At 37.2% G+C, this 12,810-nt stretch overlaps 1 non-coding gene across 1 annotated transcript; it reads right to left on the bottom strand.

Annotated features, from left to right (window-relative positions):
• Positions 1-1,861: 1,861 nt before the first annotated feature.
• On the bottom strand, positions 1,862-1,933 carry Trnam-cau. Its single transcript has one exon. It is a non-coding gene; the product is annotated as a tRNA-Met (tRNA).
• Positions 1,934-12,810: the final 10,877 nt, after the last annotated feature.

Raw genomic sequence — 12,810 nt, 5'->3', positions numbered from 1 at the left:
CTGAAGAATTTGTACCTTTAAAACTCAAAATATAATGTAAAACCGCCTCAGAAAATATCTAATAATATAATAGCCAAAGACAAAGAGACCTAGGCAAGCATTGCGACTTTACCATTACCACTTCCATGAACATGAAGACATTAACCATTCTTTGTTCGTTATTTGATAATATTATTGAATATTATTTTTTTAGTTGTTTGTGTTTTGCTTACTATTTGTTAATTGTTTCCTTTGATATCATGAGTCTTTTGCAATTGGCCCTGTGGTGTTTTCTGACTGCATTAAATAAAAAGGACGAATTCTCAAGACGGAGACTCGACCGAGAGAATATTTTCTCTATTCCCAGACTCTTCGCCATTTAATTTAAAATATTCTGTGAACTTGAGATTTTCAGGGTATATAGAGGTGACTCTAGCAAATAATCACCAGTATGTGAAAATTCCTCTAAAGCGTATGTAAATAATAATCTGAAAATTTCTTATCATAGGTACAGGTGATTATTTAAGGATGTACTGGTTTTACTCTGAATATTTCAAGATAGTAGCGTATTTAAAAAAAAATAAATACTTAAGGATATCAAACCGGTAGATTATTGAAAAAACTATCCATACAAAAGACTAAGCAGAATTTATATTGATTTTTAATCCGTTTAAATAGCAATTTCGCCTCTAGGTACGACTCCCACGCTCAAAATCGATGCATAACTCAATAACACAGTGATTTATTTAGGAAAGAACCGTGGATATACCTATAAAAATGCATTTGTATTTAGTATCAAAAATAAGATTTAACAAACGCAGAATTTCGTATGGAAGCATGTAATTGGTTTTTATGCATAAAATTCCTACATTTGATTGTTGATTTCAACTGTGACTGGTCATAAATTCTGGTTCAAAGAATATCGTTCATAGGTGACTATAATTTGTTTTTTACGCCTGAAATTTCGGAAAGGCCGAGGGAATAGAACTTGTCCTCCTTTGCCTTCCTTGTGGAGGAGAAAATGAGGAGACGGTATAGCCAAAGTAGACATTATTAGCTTCCATTCTAGACGATAACAAAAGGACGAAATAACCCACGAGCGTCGGCTACCATTGCTCTTGCGTCAAGCTACCTCTAAAATCGTAAGCATCCTTACGCCATCTCGCTCGCATCGATTCAAGAATTCGCTGTAGGTATATGAAATCAATACTAAATTTCTACAAGCATTAATACTAAAATACTAGCGTGATATTTTTTGATCCAGTTACCTACAATTTCCAAGGAATAGACTACACAAATCGTATGTACTCTCTTCGAAATGACATGGCAGTTTCAAAAGATTTCTTACATAGTGGTCAAGTGTGTCCGTTTTTATGAAGGAATACGGTGATCTGCTAAGCTATTAGAATGCATTAAATCTCTCCGAACAAGCAGAACGCGCAGGGCAGATTTAAAAAAAATATTTATTTTAATAATCATTACTCGAATGAGTAGAAGTATTGAATAACAATTAAAAAATATGGGCATTACAACATTTTCGATACCAAAAGTGAACTCGAGAGATTAAACCCTATAGAGAACGTCATTGAGTTCAGGACTACAAATAGTTATCATTTGATCTACAGTGAATCTGTCACTAAAGCTTCCCTTTATCGCTAAAATTCAATTTCCCGGGCATACTTAAGCAAAAGAGAGCTAGCGAACGTTACTTGCCTTGGCCATTTAAAGACTACCGTGACAGCTAGAGCACACAACAAGTTTGTGGATCCTAAAATTGTACGAAAAAAGAAGAAAAATAAATTTTTGGTAGTTTCTCTAAAATTTATTGAAATAAGAAAGGATAAGAGACCCAAATAAATAAAAGCAAGGGCGAAAAAAAAGTTAGCAGAGCGTGGTTTCGATCCACGGACCTCTGGGTTATGGGCCCAGCACGCTTCCACTGCGCCACTCTGCTTATGTAAGGGAAGAGCGGAAATTAGCGATACAATCTTGCATGCTCTTGGTGGATATGGAAGTTGATTTTCCTGAAGTAGTTACATATTTATTATCAATACAACATTATATTTTTTAATTTGAATACCTCGGCCATTACCTTTACTAGAATTATTCGTTTTCATTAACTCTTTATACAGAAATAGAAAGGAATTTCTCACAAGTTCACCCTCACGCCGTAAAATATATTCTGTAAAGAATTTCTGCACACTCAACGTTGCCCTGTGTCACTGAACTTGACATGGAACAATGTGGATAATAATGCCGATTACATAAACAATAATTTCAATTCCACGGCTTTGCAAAAGAATTTTTTTCTGACCGTGTACCACAATAGTGCCTAATTCACTATGAACAAGTGATCCGGAATATGATGATTAAACATTAGCGATTAAATAATTACACGACTACAAGCGTCTATATAATTACAATATTAATAAATATCAGTATCTACATACTACCTCGCAATCTCTAGAATCTTTTCTCCGTAGGACTGTAGCAAATTCAATGATTGCGTTTAATAAACAAGAAATTCTTTTTCAAGGAATCCTCGTTCTGCCGCAAGGAAAATTCCATGTACCTATACATATTGTTCTACTTATTGTTCTATTCAGTGGCGCCGACTCCATGGGGCCTGAGGGGGCCCGAGCCCCCTCAATAATTCAAGAAAATAATTAAGTAATATTATGCTTTGTGAAATCACAAAAATATATTGATGATTTTTATTTCCCATGTTTGACAATAGTTACCTTTTAAAATAAATTCAACAATGTGTGTTGAAACAAATAATTATAAGGTTAAGCAGGTTAACCAATTATAACCCAATGTTGCTTCAAAGCAACGTCAAAAATGTATAAATTTTCAGCTCTATTTAGGAAATATCTAAACTACGTATTATTTTGAGGTGTAAATTTTGATGACGAAATATTTATCTGCCTCGACAGTAATGATGGAGTGCAAAATTTTCATCTATTCAGAATAAAAAATCTTGAAATTTGATTTCTACCTTAAGCAGCTCTGAGTTATAAAGGGTTAACTGAATCAAGTGGTGTGAATCATGGTAGTGTTTCGGTGCTGCGACACACTTTGAATTTAACCTCTTCCCGGGGCAAGAACTCCGATATGGCCCCCCCCAATATTTTTTATAAGTCGGCACCCCTGGTTCTATTCCGAACAAAATTATTACTGCCCTTCATTCAGAATACGGGGTCGTTGCAATAATGACCCGCGGAATAGCATATGCTATTTATTGCAACACTTATCCAGTATAGCAGCCCATGTAAGGCTATTGTTGTAAGGCTAGCATCATGCTATTTCTTGCGCGAGCAATGTGGAAGCTCCGCCTCATCCCGTATGAAAATATTCTGAACAGTTTTCGCAACCAATGAGGGAGAAGATATTTTATATATTTTCTGTATTTTACGGAATATTGACTTGCAATTATAAATAATTGCTTTATTTACATTTAAAAATTATATTAAAAACTTGGATGTATATAATACGCTTTGAAAATCTCATTTAGGAAATCAGCTGTTTGTTGTGGCTGTGATAGATTTCACAATGGCTTCAGACAGGTCGGTTGGATCATAATTTGATTATGATAATGATGATTTATCGGGCATAAAAATTGAATCAATGATCTGTATCCGATCGGTTGCTTAACGTGAGATATATGCTAGGTGAAGTAATCCTTGAAAGCTAAATATTTTTGATTTTCTTCGTAATTATGTTAGGCTTCGAAGTCTGTTTGTTTGTTGCATGTCAAAGTCAGGGCCGGCCTTAGGGCAGGGCGACCGCCTCGGGCCCCGCGTTCGTGAAAAAAATTAAAATGTAAGATAGTTTTGAAATCGCAATTTCAACTATTACTGTATTGTTAAGTCCGTGCTAGACAAAAAATAATTTTATGAAAAAGGAATAATAATGCAATAATTTTTATTGTGCAATTGCGCTTGTCACATACTTAGCCAGAGAGTAGTAGGGATTCAAAATGCTCGAGTTTGTAGATGGGGTATAGAGTTTAATATTTTAAGTGAAGGGCCCCGCACTGAAGGTTCGCCCCTAGCCCCGCACCTGCTAGGGCCGGCCCTGGTCAAAATAAATATGTATCAACTTTTATTGTATTGGTCGTGACTATATCGCTTTACTGTATGAACTAGAAGCTTTCGTTTCTAATGCTAGATTTTTATTACATGACTCCCTAATTTCAGTATTCATTCTTTAGGAAATGGAGTAAGTGGCAACGTCACAGCTGTGCTTTCATGTATTATGATGGAATAGTAGTGATATTTCAGCTGCAGATGTGAAAAAGCAGAGGGAGGTGATGGTGAAATTGAGGATGGATGGAACAGCTGTGAAAAAGTGAATCTAACAATAGTGAATCGTGTGGAAAGTGCTGTTGTGTCAATTATTATTGCTTTCTTATCAGCTGATTTTAATATTCTCACTGAAATTTTTGATAGACCCTGAACTGTGCCGATAAACTGAATCTTAATTTTGTGGATAACTTTCTTGCCTATAGAGGAAACAATTTGTATTAATTCCACATGATATATGTATATTGCATTACCGTTGTTCATGGATATTCCATTAAACGTTTGTGGTGAATCATATATGTTCGGAAACTTTATTGGTGTTCGGAGAAATCCTTTGTTTTCAAGCAAGTAATTCAATTCGACTACCCGTGTTATAATTTCATAAATTTTAAGTTTTAATTGTGGAAGGTAGCGAATAGTGGGGAAAATAATTTCGACTCGTAGCATGTATTTGTATATACTGTCCAATTGAGGAAACGAACGGCTGATCAAAATATATGGTATTATAATGGTAATATATGGTTTTCATCGAAAGCTATAACTATAATTTGGCGAGTTAGTGTGTTAACACAAGCTTGAAATTTTTCACATAGCCCACATTGAGGATGTTTTCTTCGCACGTCAAGTGTTGAAGTAAAATTATTCATTGTAAATACTAATTAATTCCTATTGTTTAGGTACTGTCGATGAAGCAAGCTTGTGCTCCACATATTAACCTCGAATTTTTATTTCTGCCCAATTCGCTTAACTAGTTAAATATTCATCACTTATGCTACTATTATTTAATTAAAGTAAAGTAGATATAATTTTATTTTTGGCTATTATTCCATTTTTCAATACTTTATTAGGCTACTTTAACCTCATAAAAACAAGTCAACATCGCAATGCGCACGTTTTCTGGGTTGCAATACCGAATAGCTCGGCCTGGGAGACCGTGTGATATTATTGCAACCCTACCGGTTGCGATTCGCCGTTCAGAATAGTGAATTGCTACGGCGCTATAGCTATTTTGAGAATTACGTCTTCCGGTATAGTAAGAACACGAATTGCAACCGTTCTGAATACCGTATTGCATCTGGGTTGCAATACGCTATATTATAGCAACTTAGGTTGCAATATCGGCGAATAGCATGATACTATTCCATCCAGAATAGTAGCCTAAGTGCGTTCGATTCGGATAAGAGCTCTGTGTTCATATTTCAAGAAGTGCAAAATAATGCGCACCTGCTTTAAAAATCAAACCAACTGTAAAATAAGAATAATCATAAAATACAATTATAACCAATAAATGCACAAAGGGAAAGTTAGGAGGGGTACGATGCGATTTCTTTAAAAATAGAGCAGGGAACAGCTGCATTCCTGACTTGGAAGGTGACGCCATGGATGATGTGAACGAAGAGCAGAGGTCAGAATGGAACACTGCCAGAGGATAGACAAAACTTGCCCACATATCATTGGCCACTCAATGGCTAACCTGTATGTATTACCGCAACTAGTCGAGTATAATATTTCATTTCACAGAAGCTGTTCCCTTGTCGTGCCGCATTAATAATCTCCCGTAAACTGCTTCTGCAAAATGAGATACAAGGACAATTTGTCCCTAGACACTGCAGAATTACATATTCCACTTCCGAAAAAAATCTACTGAGACCTGGAAGAGATACCTTTCAAATGATCTCTTGGAATACACTTGGCATTCCTCTCCTTAAAAAAAAATCCGTCGAATCATTCGACTCTTCAATAGCATACCTCAAAATGATGACAAGGATGTAACCGATTCGAATGCGGCGTTCACCCGATGTAATTTAACTACAATATAGTCCAGGCCCAATCCGTATATCAGCATTCGCTCGGTGCGGCTGAGTGGTGATATATAAAACATTTACAATGAAATCATCCGAGAACCAATTACACTGGACAGCGATTCTGAGTTACCCGCATAAAAACATCTGTAGAACACTATTAACGACCGTTAGATTTGATCATTTATGGTATTCAAGAAGGCCCACCATTAATTAAAAACCTGGCATTTTTCTCGGCCACCTCAATCATCGTGAACGCTCACTGTTGAGGCTCCGTGCTCCATGCATTATCTCTCGTTCCCTTTTCTTCATCTCCCAAGCAAACCCGCCCTTTGGTCCAGCTCAACACACTCATCCAATCTTCATTACTTTTTTTTACCACGAGAGTTCCATTCAATCCTTGCCGATAGCTCAATGCATAACGCTGACTCTGCCAATCTAAAGCCGAAAGAAACTCATCTCGTTTTAATTGAGGCAACGATTGAAACCTTAGGTCCTTCTTGAATAAGTTTACTCCCCGCAAAATCACCTCTATTTTTAGATTCCGTTCGAGAGAAAATGGCAGTTTCATTTTCGCCATCGTCTCGTTTAGTTCAGTTCAAGATTATCTGTAATGAGTATAATAAAAGGACGATTAAACACATATCTCTAATTTTAAGAATATCTTTTCATTCAAAGCGACTATCACTATTTAGGCATGGCGAATTGTAATATGCACACAGCTTTAGAAGTACACCGATGTATTCTAAGCGCCATTGTCGAGAGGGGGAACCAAAAAGCATAACTATCGGACATAAGAGTCTCAACACATATGCCTATTGGAATATAATCCCTAAATTATTCCTCAATTTTAAAATTTCCATGCATAGCTATAGAACGAATATTTTAAATTTATGACTGTCGTAAGTTCATAAATATTCGACGGAACTGTTTTGAATTGAAAACTGGACGTAAAAATGCGTATTCCAAAGAATTCGTACAAGAATACGAGAATTCACTGTGCGTCCGTGATATGAGAGTAGATATCAATATCAATTCAGAGAGATGGTAATTTTAAGCTCTTTCTTGTCGATAACCTTGGATAAAATTTATAGGAAATATCGGTATGTTCCTAAGTATCATATTTACACAATTGCAGCAGTGGGAATGCATTTTATATAAAATATACATGAGAAAATTTTTGAGCTGAATGGTTTCCTCTCATGTATGTTGTAAAACATTTTCCTCTACGTTTATGAATACATCACGCCATTTCTAACCACTCTGAAAGTGGGCTTAAAATTATCTACTTCATTATCATTGTGCGCCAAAGGAAATTTAATTTTGAAAAAGTAAAACATACGATAACATGTATAATATTATGTAGCTACTGCTTACATTTACACGACGCCATAAGCGCAAACACAAATAAATTCAAAGGATAGGAAAGAAAGGATAGGAGCATGCAACAGAAAAAGAACGAGGACAACGGTACTGTGATAGATGGAGAAAGCCAGGACACAGAGAGTAAAAATGCGGCCTGATACTTATGTATTCATGAGAATCTAGGCTTCCTGGTTGTCATCCGCGTCGATTTATCTTCGTGGCAACAGTTTTGCCGGCGTTTTTAAACCTGAAGACACCTGCTGCAACGCCAGGCGAAACTGTCGTCAGGAAGATAAATAGACGCGGTGGACAACCTTGAAGCCTAGATGCACCTACTTCACCACTCCGCGGAAGCCTCCATCAACAGCTATGTATTCAAATTGCAATGTTGATAATCATTTTTCATGTGGGTCCAGATATTTTCCTCCTTCAAATACTGTGATAGATGGAGAAAGCCAGGACACAGAGAGTAAAAATGCGGCCTGATACTTATGTATTCATGAGAATCTAGGCTTCCGGGTTGTCCTCCGCGTCGATTCATCTTCGTGACAACAGTTTTGCCGGCGTTTTTAAACCTGAAGACACCTGCTGCAACGCCAGGCGAAACTGTCGTCAGGAAGATAAATAGACGCGGTGGACAACCTTGAAGCCTAGTTGCACCTACTTCACCACTCCGCGGAAGCCTCCATCAACAGCTATATATTCAAATTGCAATGTTGATAATCATTTTTCATGTGGGTCCAGATATTTTCCTCCTTCAAATACTGTGATAGATGGAGAAAGCCAGGACACAGAGAGTAAAAATGCGGCCTGATACTTATGTATTCATGAGAATCTAGGCTTCCTGGTTGTCATACGCGTCGATTCATCTTCGTGACAACAGTTTTGCCGGCGTTTTTAAACCTGAAGACACCTGCTGCAACGCCAGGCGAAACTGTCGTCAGGAAGATAAATAGACGCGGTGGACAACCTTGAAGCCTAGTTGCACCTACTTCACCACTCCGCGGAAGCCTCCATCAACAGCTATGTATTCAAATTGCAATGTTGATAGTCATTTTTCATGTGGGTCCAGATATTTTCGTCCTTCAAATTGTTATTTTACCCTTCACTGCATTTTGTATCATAAATGAACACTCGTTGCCCGTTATTTCTGAAGGGCACAATTCTCTCTAAAGGCCTATTTACACGTTAAACTAACCCATACGAGTAAATGTCTGAGTGTATGAACGCGAGAATGAACACGAAAATGTACCACGTAACCACTCAACTTGTACGAATGCATGTACAGAAATTATAACCTGTTCATGCATTCGCACATGTTCCGTTCCGGTCCACAAAAATCATTCGTGAAAACAGACATTAACTCGTAAGTGTAAATGCATTGTGTAAACAGGCCTTAACACAAGGAGTATCAGATATGATACACCCCGTCGTTATACTATGTGGTTCTCGAATCAGTCACCAGTGCATAAGGTAATCAGCTTCGAATCATGTTGAAGGAAGTCAGCCCCCCGCATGAGAAACGAGTGAGAGGATTTACCCGATTGATATCTATTTATTTAATCAGCAAGGGTACGGGCGCCAGTGAGAAACTATCAATGAGTATGTACAATGAAAACCTTTTGTGGAAAATTGCCAAATCTGTGATACATATCCATTAAATGTAAAAGTTGTCCATAACCATAGCGTATCATGTGTGATACATATTAAAGGGTTTCCTTAAGATTAAAATAATAGCAGAAAAAGTTATTAAAATGTAAAATGTAATAATTGAAGCGTTTCTGTATATGTTTTACAAAGAATAAAAGTTTTTGGCACGTACTTAGAAACCCATGCAGGTAAGGGTTAACTCTTCATCAATAAGAAAACCGCGTCGATGGACAGCATCTTCAAAAGCTTCCGGCACGACAGAAATCGTAAACGGCGATTAGAAAAGAACGCGACACGATCAAACGTCTACTCAATCGCGCCCCAGCTCCATAAAGATTCAAAAGGCCGGAAAAGACCTCTGAAAAGGGTTTGGACCGTGGCACATTTTCACGTCACCACCCATTCGATTTCTTTTTTTTTTTTTCCTCCCCGCCCGAATCCCGCAATGAACCGAATGATTCCCCCGCTCTTAATTAAGAAGATCTCGAGCGTCTTGCATCAAAGAGAGCCTCCAACTCGACCGGCATGACTTTCAAAACTATCTTTCCGACCTTTCTCCACCGATTCCTTCTGTCTATCACTCCTTCCTCTCCTCCTCTCCATTCCATTGCATCCGTACACATGCTCCGAGTCCATTAATTAATTCGTGGGAGGAGGATGAGGATAAATGGGCTGGAAATGACTATACCTGCCTCGCGGTGCGGCTTCAGTGAGGTCTACCGGCAATCGAAGAGACAAACGCGGGGTGGAGGTAGAAAAAAAGACTGAAGAGGATTCGAGGTTTGAAAAGGTTGGGAATGGTTAGTGAAAGAAAGGATGCATCCGTCCTTCGGAGACCATGACTGACTGTTTCTTTCCTCCAGCCTCTCTTCAATGAGTGTGGAACGACGATCTGGCTATCAAAGCATGAATCCGTGGAAAGGAGGGAAAAATACTGCCGAGACGGCGACTAGTCAAGCGAAATAGCATTTAATGGAGTCTCATCAACAAAAAGCGGAGGCGTTTTGACTTAGTATGCCCACGCCTCGAATCCAAATGGCGCAATGTCAGATTCGAAAAAAATTAATAATCGAGGATTTGCATTATTACCTCCCAGATGTTCGCCACCAAGTTTCGAGCTTTTGATGGCTTGTGCGCCCCGCAAATCGGATTCATCTGTGTCTGTCTCTCCAAACGGAATATTGCATAACTAGTCGTCATACAATAAACATTTTAGAAACCCAATCTCCATTGTAAACTTTAAAGGTGGTCGAGGTTACCTTCTGATAGCTCTTTTGTGCCTCAAAAATGTTCATATGTCATGTGGAAGTACATTTAATAAAAATATTCAAGGTTTAATCGGAGAAATACAACGTATTGTCACATTTAACCGGTACTTTTTATGCGAATCCGAGTTGAAACCTTTTACTATGTGGAGATAGGCTCGACTCTATTCCTCTCGTCTGAAATGTAGCGAAGATCTCCCAGGATGCACACTGGAAAGATATGTATTTTTCCAGTGTTTCGAGAAGCGACCACCATCGTCATCAGGGACCATGGAATCCAAGTTCAATTCCGCTGATAGTTATTGGTTTATGAGAATTCTTCCTCGAGTTAGTGCAGTTTATTCTCTCGGTATCTCCTTACTACCCGGCCTCCGCCTCTGACTTAAAGGAGATGATCCCACGTTCCACTGATCTATAGGCCTGGTTACACGATGCATTAACCGTACGAGTTAATGCCTTAATGTGTGTACGCGCGAATGAACACGAAAATGCGCCGCGTAACCACCCAACTTGTGCGAATGTATGAACAGAAAATGGAGCCTGTTCTAATTTTGTTCATGCATTTCTTACATGTTCTGTTCCAGCCCACTAAAACCATTCACGTAAACAGACATTAACTTTTGCGGGTTAATGTACCGTATATATCCAGGATTTAATGTCCTGTGTCTCTGTTCCTATAATCTTTATTTGCGTGCAGCCGAATTTGAACGGCTTTTTTAACCATTAAACTCGAACTCGCATTCCTCTAAATACCCTTAAAATATTTGTTCTAAATATTCAACCAAAAGGAAAATGAGAATTTTAAGACAAAATATGCTCCCGCAAATTTTCCAATTATGTTCGGCTTGTTTTTAGCCGCATTGAATGGTGACTAGTCGAGCAATATTACATTCGGAACAGAGCTACACACGGATCCAAGTAGTGGGGGCATAAACAACTTTACGGCGAAAGGTTTTAGTCAACCCAGTTAAAAAAGAAGGAAGTGAATTTATATTGTTTTCTCAAATGATTATATGACCTTCAGCCGCTATTGCTCTTCAAAAATGAAATGGAATATTTTTAAGGAAAACTATTTGGTGCGTGATATTAGTTTCCAAAAGATTTTCCACAAGGGCTTTTCGAACTTCATGACTCTTGCATGGTGGCTAGTCAAACGAAACAACACATAATCAATGACAGTTTGCGGCACGTTCTAATCCACTTGGCGAAAAGTTTCAGTCATTTCAGATTCGAATTAACGGCTAAATTAAGATATACAACATTGAAGCATAGGGTAATTATCGTGATACCTGTAGAAAATCCTACCCTAATGTCAACATATATCATCGGTAATTTATTCAGAGAGGAAGAGAAACCTAACCGGTGAAAAACACATTCCATACGTCTAAGATAGAGACATATAAAAATCACGAGAGATGTTAGAATGCATTATGAATGATTTAATTAGAAATATTACAACAATGAGGAAATTATCATTAGGAAGATATCTACTTAAGATATTCCCTTACATGATTCAATAAAACTAGAGCATTTTGCTAATATGATAATGACCAAAATATTCAAACTAGCTTCAAATCATCTTATTTAAAACCACCTTAAATTACTATTATAAAGCGGAGAAAGATAAAAAAAACTCATGAGCAGCGTAATTATGTAGCCCAGGTTAATGGGAAAAATAAGAATTTAAGTATCCGAAATTCGAGATAAATAGCAAAAATACATAGCAAAGAAATATCAGAATGAAGCTGAATTAGACATGAAATGATGTTAAGGGTAAATAAAAACGCTTTCAAAATATATGCGACAAATATTATCTAATCTGGAAGTAGGCAATGAACTAGAAATGTTTATGGACTTTTTTTCAATAAATCACGGAAGGAAAATACCTGACTGGAAAGAATGAGAGAGATTTATCACTGCTGCATAATTAATTTAAGCTTTATGAGCAAGTAGATAGTTTATCACTTGATTTAAGTGTCACAGAAATGAGGAAAAAGAATTACTCACGCCTTATATTTCGAAAAATACCCTCGAATTCGTTTTTTTCAGATTCCAATTCAAAACCGATATTGATAACGAGAATATGATTAGAAAGTTATTATGACTAGCACGAAACTACTAAATTGAGTAGAGTAAAAAGCTTCAGATTGTTTTCATCAAACTGCGCGAAAATAAACATAAGGATATTTCACTCTTCAAAGATAAGAAAACATTTGATAAAATTCGAAGGGATCCTGCTGCAAGTAATGCGAGCAGTGTTTATAAAATAATTTCATTCTCCACAAAGGAAGCAAAAATAATATAATACTCGGTATAACCGAATGCAATAGTTCTGGCAGAGTTATAATAAAATAATGCATAATTTAAATGAATTAAAGCAGTAGAATTAACAGTGAAATTACGCTATTTATATATAATCCACATCTCCATAAATTGGTGGATTTC

Source organism: Ischnura elegans, chromosome 6 (assembly GCF_921293095.1).
Source record: "Ischnura elegans chromosome 6, ioIscEleg1.1, whole genome shotgun sequence".
Classification (NCBI taxonomy): domain Eukaryota; kingdom Metazoa; phylum Arthropoda; class Insecta; order Odonata; family Coenagrionidae; genus Ischnura; species Ischnura elegans.
The sequence above is the reverse complement of the archived record's forward strand: the minus strand, read 5'-3'. Positions and strand labels throughout refer to the sequence as shown.